Genomic DNA, 23,327 nt, shown 5'->3' with positions numbered 1-23,327 from the left:
TTTTGTGTGTGTAGTCCTCCAAACGGTCGTGTTGTGGGATGTGCTCTGAAGGCCACAGCTAGGTGTTTGTTCTGCCCTCTGAGTCTGCCAGAAAGCAGCGAGTACACCCGAGCCCTTCCAGAGAGGGGGCGTGGTCAGACACAGCTCATTTACATATTTAAAGCTACACACACAGAAACAGCCTGTTCTGAGCGACCTTTAAGTTCAGTGGTTTTGTTTGAATAAAACATGTCAAAACATCCATCAATTATCAAGATTGCTCTGTTCACCAGCCAATCAAAGAGCTGACGTATCGAGACAGGAAAAAAAAGCCACAATCACATTTACACCTCCAGACGATTCTGAGACAGCAGGTTACCCAACGAGGATGTGTTTGTGTTTGGAAGCCAGAGAGAACCCACCGTGTTCACCACGTCCGAACATGTTGAATCTGAATACATTAAAAGAATCACTGTGTCACAGCAGTCAGCGTGTCGGTGTGGAGAGTGGTGCACTAGCTCATTGTTAGCCTTTTAACAGTTGACAGACGACCGTTGGAGAAAACACAAAAAGTGATGACAAAAGCCGAGAAGTCCTCCCACATTATCTCGTTACGCTGACAAGTCCGGCTCCGTTTCCTCAATCCTCTTAGAGTTTCTCTCTCAGCCTCTCACACTGATGCCTTTTCAGCAGCAGCTCTTTGCATGTCAGAGAGCGTGCTGATCCACAGGCTGCCTCTGTGATTATGTTGTTTGCTTCAGACATGGCCGCCGCGCTCTCCGAGGGCTGATGTGAACATGTTTTCTTTTTAGCTGGCACACCAACATCCATTTGTTGCAGACTAAACGCTTCATCTGCTCGACAGAAGAAAAAACAGCCCATGATGAATGGCTCCACCCTGATCCTGCTGCTGATAAATATGAGCCAGGTGGAGGAGGATGGTGATGAAGAAAAATGCAGCTTTTTAGAGGTCTGTCTCACTTTTAGGTCAGTAACGACATGACGGAGGTGGTGTAAAGAAGAAAAAGAGCCGATGTGCACTGTTCCTGTGGTGTGATGATGAAGACAGATGTTTCTGTATGTGCCTGGTAATCATTTACAGAGTGGTCTAGAAACCTCAGGAATTCATACTGCAACATGGAGATGAGGAATATGTCGGCCGAGGGTCTGTCAGTGAGAAGGCACAGCTGACATCAGTAAAGATGAGGGGGCATTCACTTAGTAAAAGTCTGTGTTTCATGACTCTGCACCAGCTCAGCTCTGTTCAGTGAGGGGAGAAGGTGAGGCGTACGTTTCCCTCGGGGATTAATCAAGAATTAAATTCTGGAGGAAGATTTTACCCGTTGTTGGAAGAAGAGGAAATGTTTAAACGGTACGCAGACTTTCGACAGGATTGTCCCCACGGGGAGACGGTTTTACTGTCCAAACAGACAGTCCCCACCAAAGAGCATACACAGAACATGTCACAGTATTCTTCATGATGTAAACATGAACCAGGATCCTGACGTGTGCGTCCCTTCTGTTAAGCCAGTCATGTCGTCGAGGAGACGTAAACCTGACGATCCAATGAGCTGTCCATGGTGCTGAAGTAGCAGACACACAGGTGATTAAATCATTAGTTTAGCTTTTAACTGAATCTCATTTTGTCTGTTTTATTACATTTTTTCACCTCCACTGAAGAATTAATGACGGTGTTTCCTCGGTCCGTCACCACCTGTTTTAATCGATTTAATTTGACCTTAGTTTTTGAATTGTTGTGTTGTTGCTGTTTGATTTATTACACTTTGTGATGCATGTTTGTATGGTCAGTGTGAAGAGCAGTAACATTGATTACATGTTCTGTATGGTTGATTTGTGGAAATCAATGTCTTAATAAGACACGTGTCACATGTGGCTGGTGGCATGGAGAATGAGTTGATTGGATTGGCTGCTGGAAGGGCGGAGCACGCTTGTCCGTCTCTGTTAAAGCAGCGTAAAGGAGAAGTTCAGCATGAAGAGTTTGTTTGACATAAAAGTAAAGAGAGTCATCTGGAGGAATGCTTACAGCCCAGTTTTTTCAGACTGATGTTTCGTGATATTTACGACCGTGTGACGTGTCGCCTCCTGAATGTAGGTCAGAGTGATCCCACCTCAGCGCTGACCTCAGAGGTCGTCATGGAGACGTTACAGAGGTGAGACGGGATCAACAGAGCCAGCAGGGGAGTGCAGCTGTGTGTGTGTGTGTGTGTGTGTGTGTGTCTCCTCACGCATGAAATCATTCTCTATATTAACCCCTTCCACTCTGACTCTGCGTTGGATCCTTGAGAGTAGAAACCGTGGTGACTGTTGGAGGTTGATGCAAACAGAAGCCTCAGATGTCTGCTTCGTGTTTGTCCAAATGTCCTCTCATGGTTGATTCAGCAGTGAAATAAATACATCACAGAGTCAGGGAAGCAAACAAACAAACAGAGCAGCCTGCTGCTTTCTCTGTGTGCACACTTTTCTTTTTGTATTCAGCAGAAGAGGCCATTACCTCGGCCCTGCTGCAGCATTTGGATCAGCTGTTTTCTTCTGCTTTAACAAAGTTCACTTCTTAGACAAAGAGCCAAACTGTCAAAGATTGTTTTCAAAAGTTAGAATGAAAACAGTCCTGTGTTTAAGAAATCCCCCAAAAAACTTTATTAAGACGGTTAAATTTTTTTAATCACCATCAATCACATGATATCAATTAATAACCTTTTTAATTTCAAGTTTGAAATTCTTGTCTGCCTCCAAATTTATCGTCACATTCAGAGGCACTGCACTGTCTTCAAATACCCCCCAGGGACCAGTAAAGTTTTTTTGAATTGAATTGCTCTTTTGTTTGCAAGGACACGTAGAACATCTCCACCGTCGGTAAAACCAACCGGACTTGTGGAATAAAAAATCTCCCACACAGGGTGAGCGCTCGATCCTGACAGCCTCCCCATGCAGAACATCTGTCTCCTCCGGATTCAGAAACTCAGGCAGAGGTTGTCCTCTTCCCTGCAGCTGGCTGTAAAATAATAACCCTGCAAAGACAGAGAGAGTTTAAACCAGGGAATAAATCAAGTCCTGTGGGTGTTTTGGGGTGCCGGCGAGCTGTGCAAAGACGAGAAGACGCAGGATTTCTCAAGGTATGAAACTGTATGCATGAATATACAGTTTCTGTAAACACGAGGCCGTTGAACCCTGCCCTTCTTATTTACACTTGTTGTCAGAGGCTTCAGGAAACACTTCCTGACAGAATCAAAGAGTCGGGCGGAGATTAGGAGGCTGTTTGATTTCTCCGTGCCACCGCTCGTCTCGCAGTCGGAGGTGGTTATTAGAGCGTCTCCCACTGAGCCGGCTGCTCTCGGCTTACACGTTTCACCAGCATTTCCTCCTCCACATCCACTCACCGCTGCGCTCTCTTCCTCTCTCTCAAGGATTTTAGTTGGACCAGAGCCAACAGCTTACATTAAAGAGCATGGAAAAGCATATTGCACCATGTTAAGGTTAATGGATTCTACTTAGGATAAGCTGAGAGGGCGGCGCGATCGAAGATGTGGTGATCACTGTTAATCATTTGGTGCAGGGTGTTAGTGCTGTAAGGTCAGGGAAGCACTCACATGGATGTATTGTGGAAATGTCAGCTAATAAGAAAGAAGCCGACGGAGTGAGAGAAAGAGAGGAAAGCTGTTTGACAATCCTTCTGTATTCCTGGTATCAAGCTTCAGTGTCCTGCAGTCTTTGACGAAGTCGAAGCTTTTCTTGTTAACTCGCCGGCAGGTAAAGCTCAGACATGTCTGGACAAAACAGCCTCCACTTAAACTAGTGACAGACATCAAAGGCAGGGTTGGTAATTTTTGAAAACTAGCATGATTTTGAAAGTAGCATTCCCTCCGTGCTCCGTCTTCACCCTTTCCCCTCTGTGCTTCCTCTGAAGCCACGCCCCCTCACTGATATGCACCAACACCATTGGTCCAGAAGCGGATCTCAGCTCATGCTTTCATGCATGCATGGAGTAGAGAAGCTTGATTGGTTTATAAAACGTGGTCGAGTGCAGACATTTGTTTTTCAGTGATTACAAACTGCTACAGATGACTTTTATTTTGTTGCTTTTTCAGAACAGCTGAATTATTAATTAGTGTCCGGTCGGTAAGCTGAAGACAATTTCAACCAAAATCTTAAAAATTGTAACTGAAGAAAATAACCTACCTTGCCTTTAAGATATTAAACATTGTAGTTCGTTGTTCCATTTATAAACTCAAAACCAAACACAAGGTTGTTGTTCCGATACATTGAAATTGAGTGTTTTATTTTGAAAATAAACAGGATGTTTTAATGTTGTTTTGGTGCCCGACTTCCTGGTAAAGCGATGCACCGTGAAAAATAGAAGCCTTGTATATCTGCTCTGTGCTGCCGGAGCTGCAGCCTATCAGCTGCGGTGTCACTATGACGCCACGGTGCAACGAAGCAGAGACGCTAAGATTCACCACATACTCGCGAGTTCACCGCCACTCGAGTCAAACATGTTTCCACAGCATCTGCGGTTTGTCTGCGGAGCGTGCCGACTCTGCCACGAGGCGCCGCTCCATCTCAAACACGCTGTGAGAGCATTTCAGACGGAGGACGCTGCACACATACCTTTAGCAGGACAGAACAACCTGGACAGGAAATGAGACAGGCGGAGTACGTGGGCGTTTGGGGTTAGAGGTTTTACTTTTAGCAGCTTGTGGTAAATGAATATCTTGACCCCGACCATCCCCAAAAATCTGTCTGAAAGTCTGGACTGTTTTAGCCCCCTGTTGTCTCATCAAGCTCATCAGCAGCAGGACGATGCTATTTAAAGAAAAAAAAAACTTTTGTTAAGTAACCTTGAAGTTTCCATCAAACAGCCGACACACGAGACAGACAGGCTGCTGCTGCTGTGTGTCGACTTCCATCACTGTTCTGCCTACCAATAAACCAATGTTGTGTCCATGTTATTCTTACCATAATGGCCCCTCTGTAGAAAGCCTCCGTGTGTGTGTGTGTGTGTGTGTGTGTGTGTGTGTGTGTGTGTGTCCATGCAGAAAGTGGATGATAAACAACTTCAATAAATACAGAGTTCCTGTGGGAGAATCGTGGAGCCGGCTCTTCACTTTACCCTCTAATACCTGATTTCTTTGTTCACCGAGGAGCATTTGGGAAGGAGATTGCAAGTGGATTGCTATTAGTATTGATTTTGGAGTGTGTAGATGGAATTGTGTATGTATTTTGGACACACACACAGATAAGAGCTTTTTATTTGAGTTATTAGGGACAAATAGCAGCATGGCTTTAAATGTAGTCCTCCTGGATGTCATTTCTCTAAGGTCAAATTAAAGACTTGGGTTTTTTTTAGGTTCCTTTAAATAGCGATAAAGCTTTTGGCTGATTCAAAATATTTTCATCACAATGACAAAATATCTTCAACAGAGAATCAGTCCAGGGCACGAAAAAAAGTCACTGCAACAGTTTGGAAATGTACAAATAATTAGTTTTTTATATAATTTATCTCAATGTTCATGAATCTTTTTCCTAGCGGCCCTTTTCTTATCGTCTGTTCCAAAAGTTTGAACTGAACAGTTGTTGGTTGAAATTGTCTTTAGGTCCTGACAGAAATTAATAACTCACGTGCTCTGAAAAAGAAGCAAAGAAAATCTGTATCAGTTTTAAGCCTGTAAAACCTTCGACCAATATCTGCCACGAGGTACCAATCTGATGAACCAATCACACGCCTCCCTGTCTGCCTGCTCGTTCTCCTTGCGTGCACTGGCCCATAGTCACAGTGAGGGGGCGTGGCTTTAGAGGGAGCACAGAAGGGGCGGGGTCGGTGCAGATGGAGCACTTTCAGAATCATTCTAGTTTTTAAAAATTACCAACCCTGCCTATGAGGAAGAAGACACAGTGACATCTCTCCTCTCGTAACTTAGCAACACAGTACGTCTTAAAGGTACACTCCACTATTTCAAATGTGACACAGATATTTAAATGTAAGCTTTGGGAGCACCTGGAGCCTAAAGCAGCCTCGGTGAAGAGGCGGTGTTTTGAGCATGGGTGAACATTAGCACTCCGTTTAATTTAAAGCTTCGTGCCCCGCAGAGATTTGAATCTTTCTGCACATATATTATCAGATATTTTGTACTTTCAGACTATGTCCTTAATCCTTGTTTTGTGTTGACCTTTTTCTTAGAGTAATATATGCAGTATGACACACGTTTCTATAGGAATAACAGAGTCTGAAGCAGTGCGAGCAGCAGTCTATCTTCCATGCACATGGATGAGCTCTGCAGAGGATGGAGGAATCAGTTTCACACTTTGCAGGGGAAGAAAAAAAAAACTGTGGAGGCACCGCTGGAAGCAAATCAGTGCAGAACTGTTTTGTGTGACAGCCCAAAGCATGGTGTTATCCTCCTCAGAATAGATACTGCACAGATAAGACAGCAGGGAGCTGCTGGAAATGTAAGATGTAAGGATGTCAGAGTGAGGGGTGAAGCAGATTTCATCAACGGGGGGTCATTACCTCTTTTTCCACCGAGTTTCACAGCACAAGAAATATCAGGTTCAAAGCAAAGAAAGTTTAGTTCGATGATTAAATCAGATCCAGCGTTGCTTATGATGGTGGAGTATTCCTATGAAAAACCTCGGGCAGAAATGCATTTCAAAATACACTACGAGATCAACAACAGACATTCAGAATTGCATTTATTTTGCACCTTTGATTGTCTTCAAAAAGAGCATTTCATTAAACACGAGAGAAAACCCGAACAAATAAACAAATTAAATCCCACCAGATGTTTCTGAGCGAGCCGCTTCCTCTCTGTCTGCAGCTGTTCTCTCGCTGCCTCCGAAAAAACCAAACAATAGTTTCATCGGTCAGGCTCCGCTGACCTCGGCCCAGTTTAAAGCGACACTCCCTGGTCCCCCTACGTCACTGTCAGGATGAAGATGGGTGAGCGTGGACAGCAGTCTGTCCTGGTCCTGGTCCAGGTCCTGGTCCACACAATCAGGTTTTATTTAAGATGAGTAACAAAGCTGAATTTGGGAATTCATCACATTTCTTGTTGATGTAAAATGATAATGGACCAAATATTAAAATAACTTATAAATATCTGACCGGTCACCTCTCCTCCTCCTCCTCTTCCTCTTCAGGTTAAATCAGTGTCAGAGCTCCTCTTCAACATGTGTGTGAAGTGTGTTGTTGTAAATCCACTCTGATCCTGTATTTGATCATGTCTATAAACCCCTCTATTTCAGCCCTGCTCAGAACAGGCTGTTTCTGTGTCTGTAGCTTTAAATATGTAAATGAGCTGTGTCTGACCACGCCCCCTCTCTGGAAGGGATCGGGTGTACTCGCTGCTTTCTGGCTCCATGTCCTATTGTTTACGGTGTCACCCACCTGGGGGAGGGGCTACTGCCCTTTGTGATGTCATGAAGGGAACATCTCCAAACGGCCTGTTTGAGCACACATTTTCTGAAAAGTAGAGCAGGCAGAAGACGGAGAGGATGGACTTTTCTCATCATTGGGGGGTTTGTAGACAGACTACAGACACATGTTAGAGTCAGAAGATGTTTGTTTTTTAAAACGTAAAAATTGTATAACGTAGACTTAAAACACACACACACACACACACACACACACACACACTCACACACACACTCCTCGCTCAGGTAGACTCTCCTCCACTGTCAGACTGACATGAGTATTTTCTGCATGTCTTCCCTCCCAGACATGTCAGTCTGCTCTGAGTATTTATAACCCCGAAAGAGAGCAGAATGAATATCCACTCATTCATGATGAACGTCTCCCATGACTCATCAGAAGCTTTACCTCGCACCTGTGAGCACAACAAGGACCAAACTCTGCAAAAAGTTTCATCAAGTTTTATGATGTCTGTTTGAGCAGTTTCCTCATTCAGCAGCAGTAACATGTATGTAAGGATGCAAACATGCTGCAAACATGCTGCAAACATGCTGCCTATCGTTGGGGTTCATATTAGTGAATCCCTTAAAGTAGAGCTGAGGAAGAGGAAGAGGGTTAAAGTGTAACCAGACAAAGATATCTACGAGGAAATGTCAGGCGCTTTAAAGGCAGACTGTTGTCTGTGGAGGAACAGCTGACTTGTTTTCTGTTTCTTTGAAAAAAACAAAAAGCTCTACAGTTAAAGTGTCGTCCGGCTTCTGTGTCGGAGTAACAGCTGCCACCGACGGAGGATTCTGAGGTGAAGCTGTCATTATAAATAATCTCAAAATTGCCCTCAACTGTCAACCAGCGCGGTGGATTCACAACTTTCCTCAGTGGGTGGGTGTGTACGTGTGTGTGTGTGTGTGTGTGTGTGTGTGTGTGTGGGGGGGGGGGTAATGATAGCCTTTGAAACTGATAAATGTGTGGGGTGTAATCAGGCCCGCCAGCTCACACTGGCCGGTCTATTCTGAGAGGTGCAAAGGATCCTGGGAGCAGAGGGGCCTGGACAGAGTCAGGTGGGTAAATAAAGAGAGATCATCTCTAACCTTGTCGAGCCCTACAACCCACTCCTCTCTTCAGACGTTCACACAGACTGGATTCTTCAGAGAGGGAACCAGGATTCAGGGTTCAAGTCCTTAAAGGCTGAAGAAGAAGTAACTTCATATTTTTCACTTCAGGTCAGAAATGTGGAAAGCTCATTATATTTCCAGGAGGAACGCAAAGGGTCTCACCCCAAGTTCTCCTGCCAGACCCCCCATAGTCTCACCCCAAGTTCTCCTGCCAGACCCCCCATAGTCTCTCCCAGCACGTCCGGCTGAGCTGATGGAGAAAGCAGCGGGATATTATCTGGAGAATTTTGATCCCGGAGGGGAAATTCAATTTAGTTTATTTTCCCCACACGCATGCACACACAGGACCTGTGGGCTGCTACACAGGGAGCACACCAGATCAGTAAGGGGTTCAGTGCCTTGCTCAAGGGCACCTCTCCAGCTACCAGACCAACTTTCATACGTTGGTGCGCATCTTGAATGGGCGACTCTCTGGTTCCCTTCGGACTGAGCTGCTGCCGCCCCAAATATGAAGTCACATATTCTTCTTCTAGAGTTCAAAAGCAGACTCGTCTCTTTTCATGTGGTTGATGCTTTGCACAAAGGCACTTTGTCTGAATGAGCGAAACATGCCGCGCCTCATTCAAAGGCCAACACACCTATGAGCACTGCCTCAGCTGGAGGTGAACCAGCTGAATAATGAACCCGGCTGCTGCAGGGAGCCTGATGAACACCAGGGCCTGGAGTGTGTGTTCATTATCTGATGGTCCTTTCTTTGAACGTCCTTTCATTCTAATGTAATCCTTTAAGAATATCTTCCATACTCCCCTCTCTCTGCTCAGTTTACCGTCACTTCTACCCCCCCGCTCGTCCCCCGGCCCCCTCTATCTCTCCATCTTCTCCTCCCTGTTATCAGAGACGCTGCAGACTGTAGCAGTGCTGCGGCCTCACGGAGGTTTAACTTCTCTAATCTGCAGCCGGAATCTGAAGATCAGCTGGATCTGCCCCCGCTTATCTCAGGGCTCAAATTCCCCTCTCCTCTGACTCTGTGTGCGTGTGTGTGTGTGTGTGCGTGACAGTGATTGAGGCAGTGTGCATTAGCATGGAGAGTAAGAGAGCAGAACTTGTGTGGAGTGAACGAGGATTAATCGATTTCAGGGTGGCACAAACCGCCCTCTCTCTTATAAATGTTTTAGTCTCTGCTTTTATCCACTGCAGGCTGGAACCACAAACCTCCTGCTTAATAAACAGAGTTAGAGTGTGTGCACGTCATATCGTGTTCTTGGCCTTCGATAATTCTGAAACTCTGGACTGTAATAACTTTTAAGCCCTGAGTATTCCTGCGGGGTTTCGAGCGTTGGTTTTGCACATCCACGTGAATTAATGCTACGCATCTGCGAGATGCTACATGCATATACCGCTGTGAGCGGGATGAGACCCGGTGTGGCAACACTTGATGGACTGATGGAAGATGGAGGGTTGTGGCAGCAAAGCTAAACAGCAGCACGAAACGACTAGAAGCAAGGAAGATTCATATTTGAAGAGTTAGCAGGAAGATGATTGGCTGAGACCAGCTGATGACACGACGACGTGGTGAGCTGTAAGCATGCAATGAAAGGGATGAATCAGTCTTCCTGACTGAACTCACACTTGAGGTTGATCGTTGGAGTGAAGCTGGTTAGCTCGTGAATTTGTCTTGGTGCGTTAGCCTGCTGTGAACGTCGCTTTGTGTGACCGTGTGTTTGCAGAGCACGCAGAGTTCAGGCTCCTCTCCTCTGGTCACTGCTTGTGTTTGACAGTCTGAGGTCAGTGTAGTGAAGTGAGCAGGAGTCAGACCACATCACCACAGACAGAAACCACAATCCTCAGGAGACACACACACACACACACACACACACACACCTGAATGTAAAACGAGCCTTTTCCCCCTTTCAGATCCTGAATTATTTTGTTTGTATTTTATCATCTTAACTGCAGCTGCAACCAGACAAGCATCTCTTCCTGCTTTACATTTTTACTGTGTGTGTGTCATTCATAGAAGGCGGTTGCAAAAAGTTACCAAGCGATCACAGAGGTTGTCAGATAAATGCTGAACATGGACATGTGAAGAAGCTCAGCGTTGTGACTTATCTTGTCTTTCGCTCTGATTGCATTTCTGCTTTAAACCCTAAAAAGTTCTGTTTCATTTCCTCCTCTCAGTTTGTTCGGACACTCCCATAGAAATCAATAGACTGAAGCTGTTTGTTTCCACTGTGGCATCCCGAGCTGTTAGGACAGGCTGGGAAGTGTACGACATGTTAATAAATGAGATGAATGTTGTGAATATGTATGAATATGAGACACTTACATAAAGGGACACATGAAGCAGTTGTGTTGATTGCATCCTGAGGTTCGAGAGTCAAAGGGTTTTTCTCTTTACGAGGTAACACTTGAGATGACTTCAGAAACAGTCTGGGGCAAGAACTAAAGAAATGACAAAACTTGGATCTTAGATTTGGCTAAACTTCATAAAATCACAGACTCTTAGTAACCTTGTTGATTTTGGTCCCCACCATCTTGTTTTTTTGAGAGAGCAGTGATCACATTTTGAAAAACAGATAATTGTTCATGAAAAGAGAAATAAGTAGTTTTTTTCTTCTCATAGCAGGCTGTAAACATGTTGAGTTCTTTCACTATGGGGATCAACTTTGGAGACAGCCTCCTGTGGACATTTGAGGAACTGCAGTTTTTGGCATTAAAGGGTTCATTCAGGGGGCTCAGGTGACTTTTTTGTTTGATAGAATAGAACATACATTTTTTCACCATGCTCGTCGTAATTAATTGAGCTTTCAGATAATCACGCAAGGAAAGTTTGCAGAAGCCCCCCCCCCCCCCCCCCCCCCCCTTTAACTTGTCGGGTTCTCCAGCATGCTGACGTGGTCTGCCTGCTAACGCCCTGATTTGGACCCAAGGTTAGCCGTGTGACATTTGGAGCTGATTAAGAATTTGCCGGGGCCGTAACCTTTGCGCTGCATGAATCTGGCTGTCATTGCGTTAGTGCTTCCATTATCATGCAGTCACATCTCATCTCACCTGCAGCTTCAGGCCTTCGCCGCGCAGGCGGAGGAAGCTAAAAGCCTTTTTAATGTACGAGCGAATCATCTGAATAAAGTTCAGACTGGCAGAGCTGAGGGCGAGACGTTTAGATACCACCAAATGAAGATGGCGTCATTTAAACAGACTCCTCATTTCCCACCAGATTACATCTCATTTTATTTCTCTGTAATGAGCTCAATGAGAGGGAAGAGGATGTATATGATGAGAGAGTGGAAGGAGGCCTGTTGTCCACACAGACCTGAGGTATACTTCTAGTTTTACTAATATGAGTGATGAATTATTGAGCACAGCTTTTATAAGACCTTCACTTACTGTTGATGTTTCTAACATTGATACGGCTTTCACAAGACTCCTGATGTTTACAGGAGGAGCTGCAAACAGACACGTTTTTCACCCGGAGCTTCTCCTCCAGCGTCCTCGTACGTTTCCACAGGAAGTGGAGAGAGCTGACGTGAGAACGCAGCAGGTTATAATCAGGAGAGCCAACAGGAAGGGGGGAGTTTACATCCTGTGGCTGCAGTCTGCACGCGACCGCTACGATCTCTGCGCACGTCGTAAAACGGCTGCACGTTGTTCTTCTCCGCTATCAGTGTCGACATTTTGATTTCGTTTGAACAAAAGGGAAATAACGTGGTAGCGCACTCTCTTGCTACATCTACGACTTCTCCGTTTTTGGTTTTTTTTTGTAATGTCAAGTCTTACCCGTCCTCCCGTCTGACAGGGATTTTCTCCTGCTGTGAAGTGCAGCAGCTGTGGGTTCAAATCTGCTTGCATCCTTCACTCACTCCTCCCAACACGTCCTCTCTGTATCCTCAGCTGTCCTGTTCAGTGAAGTCAACAAAAGATCTGTTTGCAAATAAACAGTTAACTCATGCTGGAGTTAAATAAATGACTTCCACACTGCAGATCACGTCTCATCATTGAGAGAATTATTATTATTATGTGTCAGTGGTGAAACCTTTTTTCTCAATGTGCTCATCTGTTGTGTGTTCAGTGAGACTTTCAAACAGACTCAGTCGTCACTTTTTCTTGTTTTCTGATACAAACATTTCAGGGTTCACTTTCTGTGTCTGAACTCTGATGTTTAACTTTTCATGAAATCTTGCAGTTTGTCCTTCGACTGACGGTAGAAAACACAAACCAGTAATGACCGTGGACATCTCCTTGGTTACAAAAGCCCCGGCCATCCAGTCTCTTGTGGTTAGCATCATTGTTATCCTGACAGGAAACGGAGGGAGGGATAAAGCTCACAGTGTGACGGCCTGCAGCTCCAGCAGACGATACACACGCGTTTGAACCCTGCAGCTCTGAAATGTAAACCGGGCTCACGGGTTCTGTCGTGCAACAAAGAGAGAGCTCCAGAACACCTGTGACCCCGCCCCCTCCGTGCAGCCCTCGCCGGCCTTTGATCTACATCCAACATGTCTCCCCTGCTGCCTCTGAGCTGAGACCAGGCAGGACTGTGAGGCAGAAAGCGTCTGGAGTCGGTCCTCACAGTGTCCTCTTCTTTAGTTTGAGAACATGTGTTTTTATTTTCTGACTTTATCAGCACAGAAGTGTAAAATGCAAATTAAAAAAACTAGCTAATTCTAGAATAAGGTCCAAATTGTCCACCATCATAATGTAGATGTGCACAAGACTCGCTTGACTGCAGCTTTACAACACCTGTGATACCAAATTTCGGTTCAGTTCGGCTCGTCTCGGTACGACACGCATTTTGCAACGTTACCATCGACTAAAGCCGATAAAGATCCTCAAATAACCGACCCGTGTGCTGTCCTACTTTTTGGATCCTTCTGTCGGGGTGCCAAGAATATCGATGTGACCCTAAAAGGAGGAGCTCAACTCAGTTTTTCTCCTCGCCGCACACAGCCTGCGGTGAAACAAAGCTTCACTGAGTTTTAGTAACAAAGAGCCACATGTCAGTGAGCTGCTGCATGTTGGTCTTTGTTTGTGTCACGTTTTTCTCCTTTGTTGAATTAGTTAGCAGGTTAGCTGTTAGATATATGCTGCTATGCTGTGACGCTATTACCTAGCTGACGCCGCTATCGGCATCCGGCTTACTGTACTGATACATACCGGACCGGTTAGCTGACACAGGGCTTAAAGTCCTCAGTACTAGAGATACACCATCCAGCACTTACACCGTCCATGTTTTTCAGTTCTCATCAGATTCTGAGTCCCATGGTTTTATTATGAAGACAGCAGAGCGCCTGAGACCACCTCACTGTGCATCCAGGCTAACTTCATTCTGACGACTCTGATGGGAGACAGCTTCACTTTGACGAGTCCTTAAAACAACACGGGCCAAACATCCAAACCTGCTAAACAGTCACCGTGTTAGCCGCAGCACCGTCGGCCAAAAGAGCAGGATTGTTTAATGGGGCAGAGGGAACAATCTGGAAGGTCATGATAACATTTGCAGAGCTGTGAATGCCTCAGCAGAGAGGAGCAGCTGTGGCAGGTGGCAGCTTACCAAGAGGGAGGGATTCAACAGAACCTCTGCTAAACACACACACACACACACACACACACCGAAATATCTACAGAGAGGAAACGACACCTCTGTGAGAGTCTCACTCATAAATGTTCCCTGATTCACAAAACTGCTGGAAAAACAGAAAAGTAAATCAAAGCAGGAGTGAAGTTTTTATCGTAGAGAAGCGAGAAACTGCTCGAGCTCCGAGGAAACAAATGAGAATGTTTTACAGAATTGGGAGATGTTTGTCAGATAATTACAAACACGGCTGTCTTGCATTCAAAGCTTGAACATTCAGCTCATCAAAAAGGGAAAATATTTCACCGAGAGCAGGTTTACACAGGTCGTTCCATTTGTGCAATCATCAGTCCCTCAAACTTTGACACAAAAAACTTTCCTGCAAAGAAAGAACGACATTCAAAGCTTCATGACAAGATCTTCACATCAACATCTGCACACAGCTGTGCTGAAGCTCAAACAGCTTTTTTAACTTTCTACTGAAGTTCAGAAAGTCTGAAGCTGAAATCATGAACACAGATGCGTCTGAACTGAAGAGTTCATGAACAAAAATGACACCATACTAAATTACAATTAAACATGGAGAGAGTTAAAAAAAATGCAAAGATGAAAGTAACTTTACTTCGACTCGACCCAGATGCCCTGAGGATCGATTCCCCCCTCGTTACCTGCCTCTCACATGAATCCAGGACTAACCTCTCCAACACCACACCAGACTACAAACATGCCTGGCTTTACCTGATCGGGGAAGCAAGCAGAGTTCACACCACAGGCGTACAAGGACACGTCGCCTGTGGTGTCATGCAGCCTGAAGAAGTGGGTATACTTTTTCCCCAAAGGATTTTTTTGAAGTGGCTCGTCCAGCGAAGGACAAACGCCCTCTGTTCCAAGCAGATACAAAAGAGTCCTCTTGTGTATTGAGTCAAATTGGAGACGGAGTCGAGAGGGTCATCCTTTGATGCATCATCCAACTCAATGTGCTCAATCAGGGACTGGTGTGAATCAGGGGGGATTTAAAAGTGGGTGGAGACTAAAAAACAAGTGGATCCTCTCCATATACCTGTGTGTAACAACACCACTGCACGTCTCACATCAGAGAACACAGACAATATCAGTTTGCACCTTTGCCGACTTTTTTGGCTTATTTTGAGTCAGTGTGCTCAGATACAAAAAAAAAAAAATCCTGCTTTTTTTTTATTTTTTAAATTTTAAGTCTGGTATCATTTATATTTCATGTCCTTGTCGAGTACCCGAGCAGCTGTAACTGTGACGCAGACCACCCGGACTGGACTTTGTTTTAAAGTACATAAAAAAACCCAAAAAAACCTTCTCTGGAAATGTTTTGGCCTTTTAGCTGCTTCAGCTTTGACTTGCACTCCTCTTGGGACCTGATTTTGAAATATAAAAAATGAGTAATTCATCCCTGCTTGTAAGTTATGGGACAAGAGCTCTGAGACTCCTGCAGCGACTCAAACTATAACAATAAGAATTCCCCCTCAGTGCTTGGAGAATTGTGTCCATGTTTAGGCCAAAAAAAGCAAAAAAAACAGCCAGAAGAGAAGCGGACAGAAAAAATGATGCTGTGCTGCAGCCAATGATTCAGTAAGGAGACATTCAACTTGTGAACCTGACGCTGCATGATCTCCCTCTGGGCAAATCAGGGAAATTTACAAAATGCTGCGGAGGAAAAAAAAGCAGTATATCACTTACACGAATCTCATCCAAGTTTAATCAGCTGCAGGAGATATTATAGATGATGGATGGATGCACAAATGAACAAATATGAATGAAACAATTCATCTGACAATCAACCTTATAAAGGATGGAAGTGGCTGTGCCTCCTGTCCTCTTCACTTCTCTGAAACAGAAGCTTTTTTCCTTCTGTCACATTGTACTTCTACTTCAATCAGAGAGAAATAAATTGCCCCGCAGTGTTCGGCTTCCTCGGCGAGCCCGCTTTCATCTTCGTTCCAATTTTTGTAGAAGAAGGGTGTGTGTTGTTTTGTGGATGGAAAGAGGCAGACAGAGATTCAGAAATGTGTAAACATAAAACAAACCGCAGATTCTCCACCTCAGACACTTCCCCCTCTCTGTCGCACAGCGAGCGTTTCCCTCAGTAGAATATTGTCCAGTAAACATCACGGTCCCTTCACTTAACAGCAGGACGTGAGGTCTGTGACGGTCAGTGCTGCGGGTCACGGCAGATGTTGGCGCCGTGTGTGTTGCTCACATTAGAGAGATGAAGCGTCGGCCTGCAGCAGGAGATGGAGGCCGATGTTGATCAGGTTCGTTCTGGGAGGGCGGAGAGGATCAGCAGGTCAGGAGCCGACTCTCCGCCGCTCCTCGCTGTCACTCGCCTGTGTTGTTTCTCCTGACAGAGTGTCACTTCTACGTTTGACTTATTAGCCGCACTGTGAGTCCCTGAAGGGAGGTTAACACATGTGTTGATGTTACAAGGCTACGGTCATTGTAGGATCCGTTTTGACTTCCCCATGTCGAGTGTATGCAGCAGTTTGAAAACAGGAGCTCACTGTGCCATTAAATCTGAGCTGGTGGAATAAACAATGTCAGGATGTCTTTATTGTAGTTTAGTCGACAACTAAATGCTGCAAATTTTAACCAAAAGTCTAATAAAAAAAATCTATGCAGCCTATTCTGCATCAGAAGTATGAAAGCTTATTTGCTGCAGAAGCTTCACTGATAGCAGGAAGTTATTTTGAGATAAATGAATGAATCTAGTTTCCAGGCCTGGGTTGTAATAAACGCTGCTGTAGCTGCACATCTCCAGATGTTGATCCTCCACTCTCCCCCTCGCTGTGACAAATATTCCCTTCTCCTCCTCTCGTGTCCGTGACTTTGAATGTCTGCGTCTGATCATACCTTCTTCTCCTTCTCTTGGAAAATGAAGCCGACAGCCTTGCAGCACAAACTCGTCCTGCAGTTGATAGAAATAGTTAAAGTGAAGACCAAAGTGTCAGAAACAGATTCCATGAGCTCGGGACGAGGGCCCAGCTTCCTCTCGTGGGACCTGTGCTCACAGAACCAGCAGCACGTCGCGGCTTGATTGGTGTTCACCAGAGAAGAGTAGAGCTGGCCGCTCTGCCATTGGCTCCCCGTTCTCCTCATGGATGAGTGCCGACGTTTCCACAGCATTTACCTGAATAATCATGGTATCATTCCCTGAAATAGACTGGCACAGACAAGAGTCCTAAAACCAGGAAGTGAGTTAGCATTTTAGCGCCATGGGTTCCTAACTCTATAAGTCAAAGTGGATTTTGAATGTGTTCGTGTTTAGACGCCTGAAATAAGGTCTGTGGTGAACACAAGCTGAAGAGTTGTTTACGTTTTGTTAGATGAGATAAACTTAGCTAAAACCGCCACTTGTGAATTTTAATGTTTTTAAGCGTACTCAAAACGGCGGTTGCAAACAAGTAGCTAAATGAGACTACAGCGGTTGTCATGGAGATATTACACGTCATCACGCCGGGAACTCTCTCACTAATCCTCCTTACAGGCTCTAGTCACGTTGTAAATATTAGCTTCATAAACAATTTATCAAGCTAAGGTTTAGCTAGCTTGTCAAAACCGCTGATTAGATAGATGAAGCATAACGGTCGTGACGTCATTATAAACCGACCGTGGTGTAGTTAGCTTGGAGCATAACGTTAGCTTGTTACTTCTCTCGGCTGCATTAACTCTTCAACCTTCATATAAACGATGTTAATCTGTAAAGATTATCCAGCTGAACTAAACAGCTACGCATCAGAAACATGTGTTTGACACACAGATTATTTTCTGCTATGATCCAAAATCCAATGAAAATATCCCACAGGAGAATTCTTGTTTGAAACCATGGCGAAGCTACTTCTGGGGCAGTTTACAAAAATACGTCATCACTTTTCCAGTTTTTGTTTAAAAACACTTTGTGTTGTGTACCTGGTGTTAATGGAGGGGAGGGTCTGTTTGCGCTCTGTCCCAGGAAGCCAAGACTGTGCAGTTTACTGACGATCAGATGAACTGTGTTTGTCCCCCTCAGAGACGAGCAGAGCAGGAGGCTGGCTTCACTCTGAAACTCTGCAGTGTCAGTCATGCTGCTGTTTGTCCTCGTCCTCTGAAAGGACTGAAATTAATAATTCAAGGTAATCTCAATCTCATCAGGTCATCAGGTCATTTCCTTTATCAGAGAGTGGAGGTTTTAATGTGTGTGTGTGTGTGTGTGTGTGTGTGTGTGTGTGTGTGTGTGTGTGTGTGTGTGTGTGTGTGTGTGTGTGTGTGTGTGTGTGTGTGTGTGTGTGATTATCAGCAGAGATGAGATTACAGTTCGGTGTGAAAGAGGAGAGAGCGCTCAGACAAAGCGAGGCCTCTGCTGCCTCTCCCCGTGTGTCCTCGGGGTGCCGTCAGTCTGTCTGCGGGCTGAATGTGAGGCCGTCTGCACAACAAACGTATCGGGTTCGGTCAGAGGTGGCCGTCAACACGTCCGCTTAATGAGTTTGACATTGGCATTGACACCGAGAGGAGGAAGTGTGAGAGGAAGCGCTCACAGCGGAGTGTTTAAGAGATGACAGGTCCTCTCCTGCTGTCAATCAAACTCTCCTGCATTGTTGTGTGTAGAGATGCTGCAGTGTGCCAACCATTCATCGTTTGTGTGGCCCTGTTCGCAGCGTTAGACAACAACAAACCTAAGATGCAATACTGTGGCTGTGCTGTAAACTTAATTCTGATTGGTCAATCACGGCATCACCAGAAAACTGCCAATGGCAATTCCTGAATCCATTTTGCAGGTTTCCATGTCGACCACTTAAATGGAACTTGTCGTCTGTATCGACGGGCACATTCGTTTCTGTCAGGCAACAAGGACACCAGAACGACAAGAAAGCTGCCAAAAAACTCATGAAATTCATCATACTGTAAGTGTCAATCTGTGCATGCAGAGGTTGCCATGGCAACACAAATTATACTCTGGCTAATCTATTGTAATGGCATTACTCCTGCTGTGTGTGTGTGTGTGTGTGTGTGTGTGTGTGTGTGTGTGTGTGTGTGTGTGTGTGTGTGTGTGTGTGTGTGTGTGTGTGTGTGTGTGTGTGTGTGTGTGTGTGTGTGTGTGTGTGTGTGTGTGTGTGTGTGTGTGTGTGTGTGTGTGTGTGTGTGTGTGTGTGTGTGTGTGTGTGTGTGTGTGTGTGTGTGTTGCAGCTCGCCTGGCTGCTCACGTCCCGCTCATCTTCCTCACCAGCCGTCTGATGAGAGAGACTCAGCGGCGGTCGCTATCTGCGCTGACAGCTCCGGTCACGGCCTGGCTGTGCTGTGCTGCTGGCCTCACTATGGCGCTGCCTCGACCGGTGTGCGTCAAGCTGTGTGGTCAAGAAAAACCCCTCCCCCCCCTCCGCTCTCTCCTCCTCCCCACTGCAGCGTCTTCTTCTTCTTCCCCTCCTCGCCTGATACCGACAGACCTGCACAGGAAACGATCAGCGTGTCACATTTGCTCTTTGCTCACACAGAGATGAGAGATTATGGTGAACCCAATCATATCCCAGACGTGTGTGTGTGTGTGTGTGTGTGTGTGTGTGTGTGTGTGTGTGTGTGTGTGTGTGTGTGTGTGTGTGTGTGTGTACATGCATGCGTGCGTGTGTGTGTGTGTGTGTGTGTTAGAATCTTGGAGTGAACAACGAGTTCTGCCAAACATCCTGCAGACATCAGGAAGAGCTGTTGACTCTCTCAGCTGAACTTTTTAAAGTCATTACAGAAAATCTTTAACATTAGTTAAAGTTAAAGTAGCGACGGTTTGTATCAGTCATAGCCTGTAAATATTAGTGACGTCTCTGTTCCTGCAGGGGGCTCTGTGAGCTGATCGACGGGGGTGTCCATGCTGGGTGATGGAGTCATTTAGTACTGCTTTTAACAATACATAATGACATTGTTCAGTCTTATTATTCATGTAGTTCGGTCTTATTATTAATGGAGTTCTTATTTCACAGCAGTTTAAAGAGGGTCAGGTCAAAAATAGTTTCCCCAAAGCGTGTCCGTGTTGAAAAAACATGGAGGTAGAGTGATCCTGCAGGACTTTAAGACGGGCTCCTCTGACGCTTTCAACACTTTTGTAGTTGCATTTTTGAAAAACACGTCGATAAGACGAGTCTCCAAAAGAGCCCACACACTCGTACACATTAATCTGCAGCTCCCCCCTTTTTTTTTTCCTCAGAGCCTGGAAATACAATTCTGCACTTCAGCAGATAAATTCAAAGTGCTCCAAACCTGGAAAGTGACTGCATGCTTCAGGGTGAGAGATGAGCCGTATGGCATGCATAAAACGACTCCACAAAACAGTTTCAGTTCTCCTCCCCGGTGCACTCCTGAGAAGGAAGAGAGGAGAGAAAGTGTGAGAGAAGCAGTTTTGATAACAGAGAATACATTAAAGTCAAAGGTATTAAAGAAACATGTCTGACTGTGGTGTCCACAATCCCTCTCTGGTACATTGTGCTCTCCTGAAGAATATCTGTCCTCCATATTGACTGTAGTCTTTTATCTATAATGTATGGAGTAAATAAATAATCAGTCAGCTTCCTGGCTGCCAGCGTTGTTATGCCGATACTGAAAGTAACGGTTCAAACACAAACATCACTCACCCAACATGTCTCCTCGGTGTTTATTTGAACTTCCTGTGATTCGTCTCTGCGAGCAGCCTGAGCGGGTCCTGAACACGCCACGTCAGTGTGATGAGAGTTTAAAGGGAGAGAGGGAATTCAACAAATCCAAACATGAGTGAAATTAGCTCTGCACGTTTTATCTCTCCGCCGGTTAGCTTTAACCGCAGACAGGAGGGAGCAAGCTAGCTTTAAGTCGAGCTAACACGCGGCTGAGAGCTGGAGCTGAGGCGGGTTTGAAGCTGCACGGCGCCCGCCTGCCCGTACGTCAGGTCAGCCATGTGCGTTAGTATCCAGCCCCTCCTTTTAAAGCACTTTAAAGGTTGTTGTTTTTTTTGCCTAAATCGCCTGATGATTTTGCGGCAGCATTCAAAAAAATTGCGACGCATGTTGCGATTGCATCAGGAAAATTGGCTGTGATTTTTTTCATGTCATCAACACACTTTGAATGATGCCTGTATTTTAAGACCTGCAGCACTTTTCTTTTCATGCACACTCTCCTGAGTGCATTTAAAGAAAGACAGTGGTCACTAAACTCTGGTGACGTGTCGCTTGCTGTTTTCGTGTGGGACTACTCTGATTGGTAAAACTATTTTGATTGGACGAATTTGCAGAAAGGTTGCGGTGATTGGACAGGACTGCCAGGTCCTCCAGACCTCACAGGGATTGGTTGAATTTGCACGAATTGTTGCGATCACAACATCCTGCAGGGACTGATTATCATTATCACTCTTTAAAGACATACGAATCACACCCCCCCCTCTCCCCCCGATCTATGTGTGCCCATAGAGACATGACAAAGAGCTTCTTTGAACAGGTGTGTGTGTGTGTGTGTGTGTGTGTGTGTGTGTGTGTGTGTGACTTCCATAGTGTCTGCAGTCAGCCTCAAGTGGACACTCGATGAACTGCAGCGTTTTGCTCTTCTGCCTTGGCGTCTTTTTTCAGCACCAGACGTTGCTGCTTTGGTTGAACCCTGATGATGCAGTTTATGTCATAAATTACACTCCACATATTAACAGCAGCTTTTCCTTGCTTCACCTTCCTTCATTGCAAGATGCTCAGAGATGGGAACTTTTTAAATGTTCTTTTTAAGGTAAGAAAATTCTTAAAAGGACAAAATCTTCTGAGTCTGTGAAACTTATCCACAGCCGTCGCTCAAACTCGATGCGTCAGAGTAAGAAGAAGTTTGAGAAGAGAAGTAATGTGCAGCAGAACATGGAGGTTAATGAGCCTGTGATTCTGACTGAGGACAAAGCAGGAGGTGTCGTCTCAGAGCGTCACAGGTCTGCAGATCTGAGCTGCAGTCAGAGTGGAGAAGGAACACGAAGTCTGTTATCTGTGCCTGGTCCAGCTCTTGTGGGATTAATTAATTAAAGTTGTGCATGTTTTGACTCTGACAGAGAGGGAGAGGGAGTGACAGGCAGAGGAAGGCCGTCTCAGGAGAAACCCGCCTGCTTAATGACATGCATGTCTCATTCTCTGCCTCCACTCAATCCCCTGGCTGCTTCCCTCAAAGGTGCACAGCACGGGGCAAAGGGAATAATTGATAAAGGCTGGCCTGTATTGAGTTGTTGTGCTGGCAGAACATAGCTCAGACCTCCCGCTGCCTCACACACCGCCTCCACCGGCGCCGTCATTAGCAGGAAGCCGTTACAAACGAGTGGGCCGCACCATCACAGTTGGGAAAAGGATTTCTAAAAACATTAGTTATCTAGGGATCAATTTTGCGTGTGATTAAACACAGTTAACTAATTATGGCGACAGCATGAGTTATGATTATGGGCAAATGGTATAAATTACAACGCAGTGCTGCAAAAACGCCGGCTGTGATTTATCTGGAGAAGAGATCATTTTCGGGGGGCAGGGAGAGAAAAATGGTTTTAGCAGACGGAAAACATATTAATGCACGGCTGATGAAGCTCTAAATGAGACATATGATAAGTCATCAGCATGTTAATGATGTATGGAAGGAGAAACTGGAGAAAGAACTCGTATTACTTTACAGAAATGTTTTTGCTTGGTTAGAAACGTGGAAGCGTCGATCACAGTTAATGTCATTCTGGACGAGTTTTCAGAAACATCTTATTCAGCTGTTTGGGGTGAGCGAGGGAGCTGCAGTTCGTTCATGATTTCACGTGCACAGATGCACCTCACAGCGCGGGGGGGGGGGGGGGGGGTGTACACTCCAGGTGTACACTGTTTAACAATGCAACTTTGGCATTTTGCAATCTCTGGTTCCTCTCCAGCTGCATCCCCTCTTGTCCTGATATGATGACGACGAGAGCAGCCGGTTAGCTACATGTCTTTGTCCACTGTTTGTGTCTTCTAGGTTTGAAACGTAGCAGCCCAGAACACAGCACAGTTTAAGAAGCTCGCCTGATTTGCTGCATGTTATTTCATTTCCTGATGAACGCTGAGATTTGTTCAAAGTTCTTGTCGTTACCTAAAAGTCGTAGTCGCCACACGGCCTGACGGGCCGGAGGCGTTTCATTCTGCAGGTTTCTCAGGAGTTTGTGCATCATCGTGTCCCATCCTGCGACAGTGCTTTCAAACATGGTTCACGTTTCACACTTCTCCTCCTCCTCGCTGCTCGGATGAAT

At 45.4% G+C, this 23,327-nt stretch overlaps 1 protein-coding gene and 1 long non-coding RNA gene across 6 annotated transcripts in view; one reads left to right on the top strand and one right to left on the bottom strand.

Annotated features, from left to right (window-relative positions):
- The window catches only part of LOC306840921 (leucine-rich repeat transmembrane protein FLRT2), a 69,342-nt gene that overhangs the window by 4,671 nt on the left and 41,344 nt on the right, over nt 1-23,327 (top strand). Inside the window, exons 1-2 of one of the 5 annotated variants that reach the window (XM_079370511.1) lie at nt 20,746-20,790; nt 20,886-20,999. The exons of 3 other annotated variants lie outside the window; for them this stretch is intronic. The gene's annotated coding sequence lies outside the window, so the exon portion shown is untranslated. Of the gene's footprint in view, nt 1-20,745; nt 20,791-20,885; nt 21,009-23,327 lie in introns of those variants that run through there. One more of the 5 variants, XM_079370512.1, reaches the window with a different exon arrangement.
- On the bottom strand, nt 19,469-20,614 carry LOC306840943. The gene is made up of 3 exons (XR_013781408.1): nt 20,530-20,614; nt 20,339-20,436; nt 19,469-19,536 (listed from the first exon to the last, which is right to left on the bottom strand). It is a non-coding gene; the product is annotated as an uncharacterized lncRNA (long non-coding RNA).

The sequence above is a fragment of the Symphodus melops genome (genome assembly GCF_947650265.1).
Source record: "Symphodus melops genome assembly, chromosome: 19".
Lineage (NCBI taxonomy): Eukaryota > Metazoa > Chordata > Actinopteri > Labriformes > Labridae > Symphodus > Symphodus melops.
This window is presented reverse-complemented; position numbering and strand designations above follow the sequence as displayed.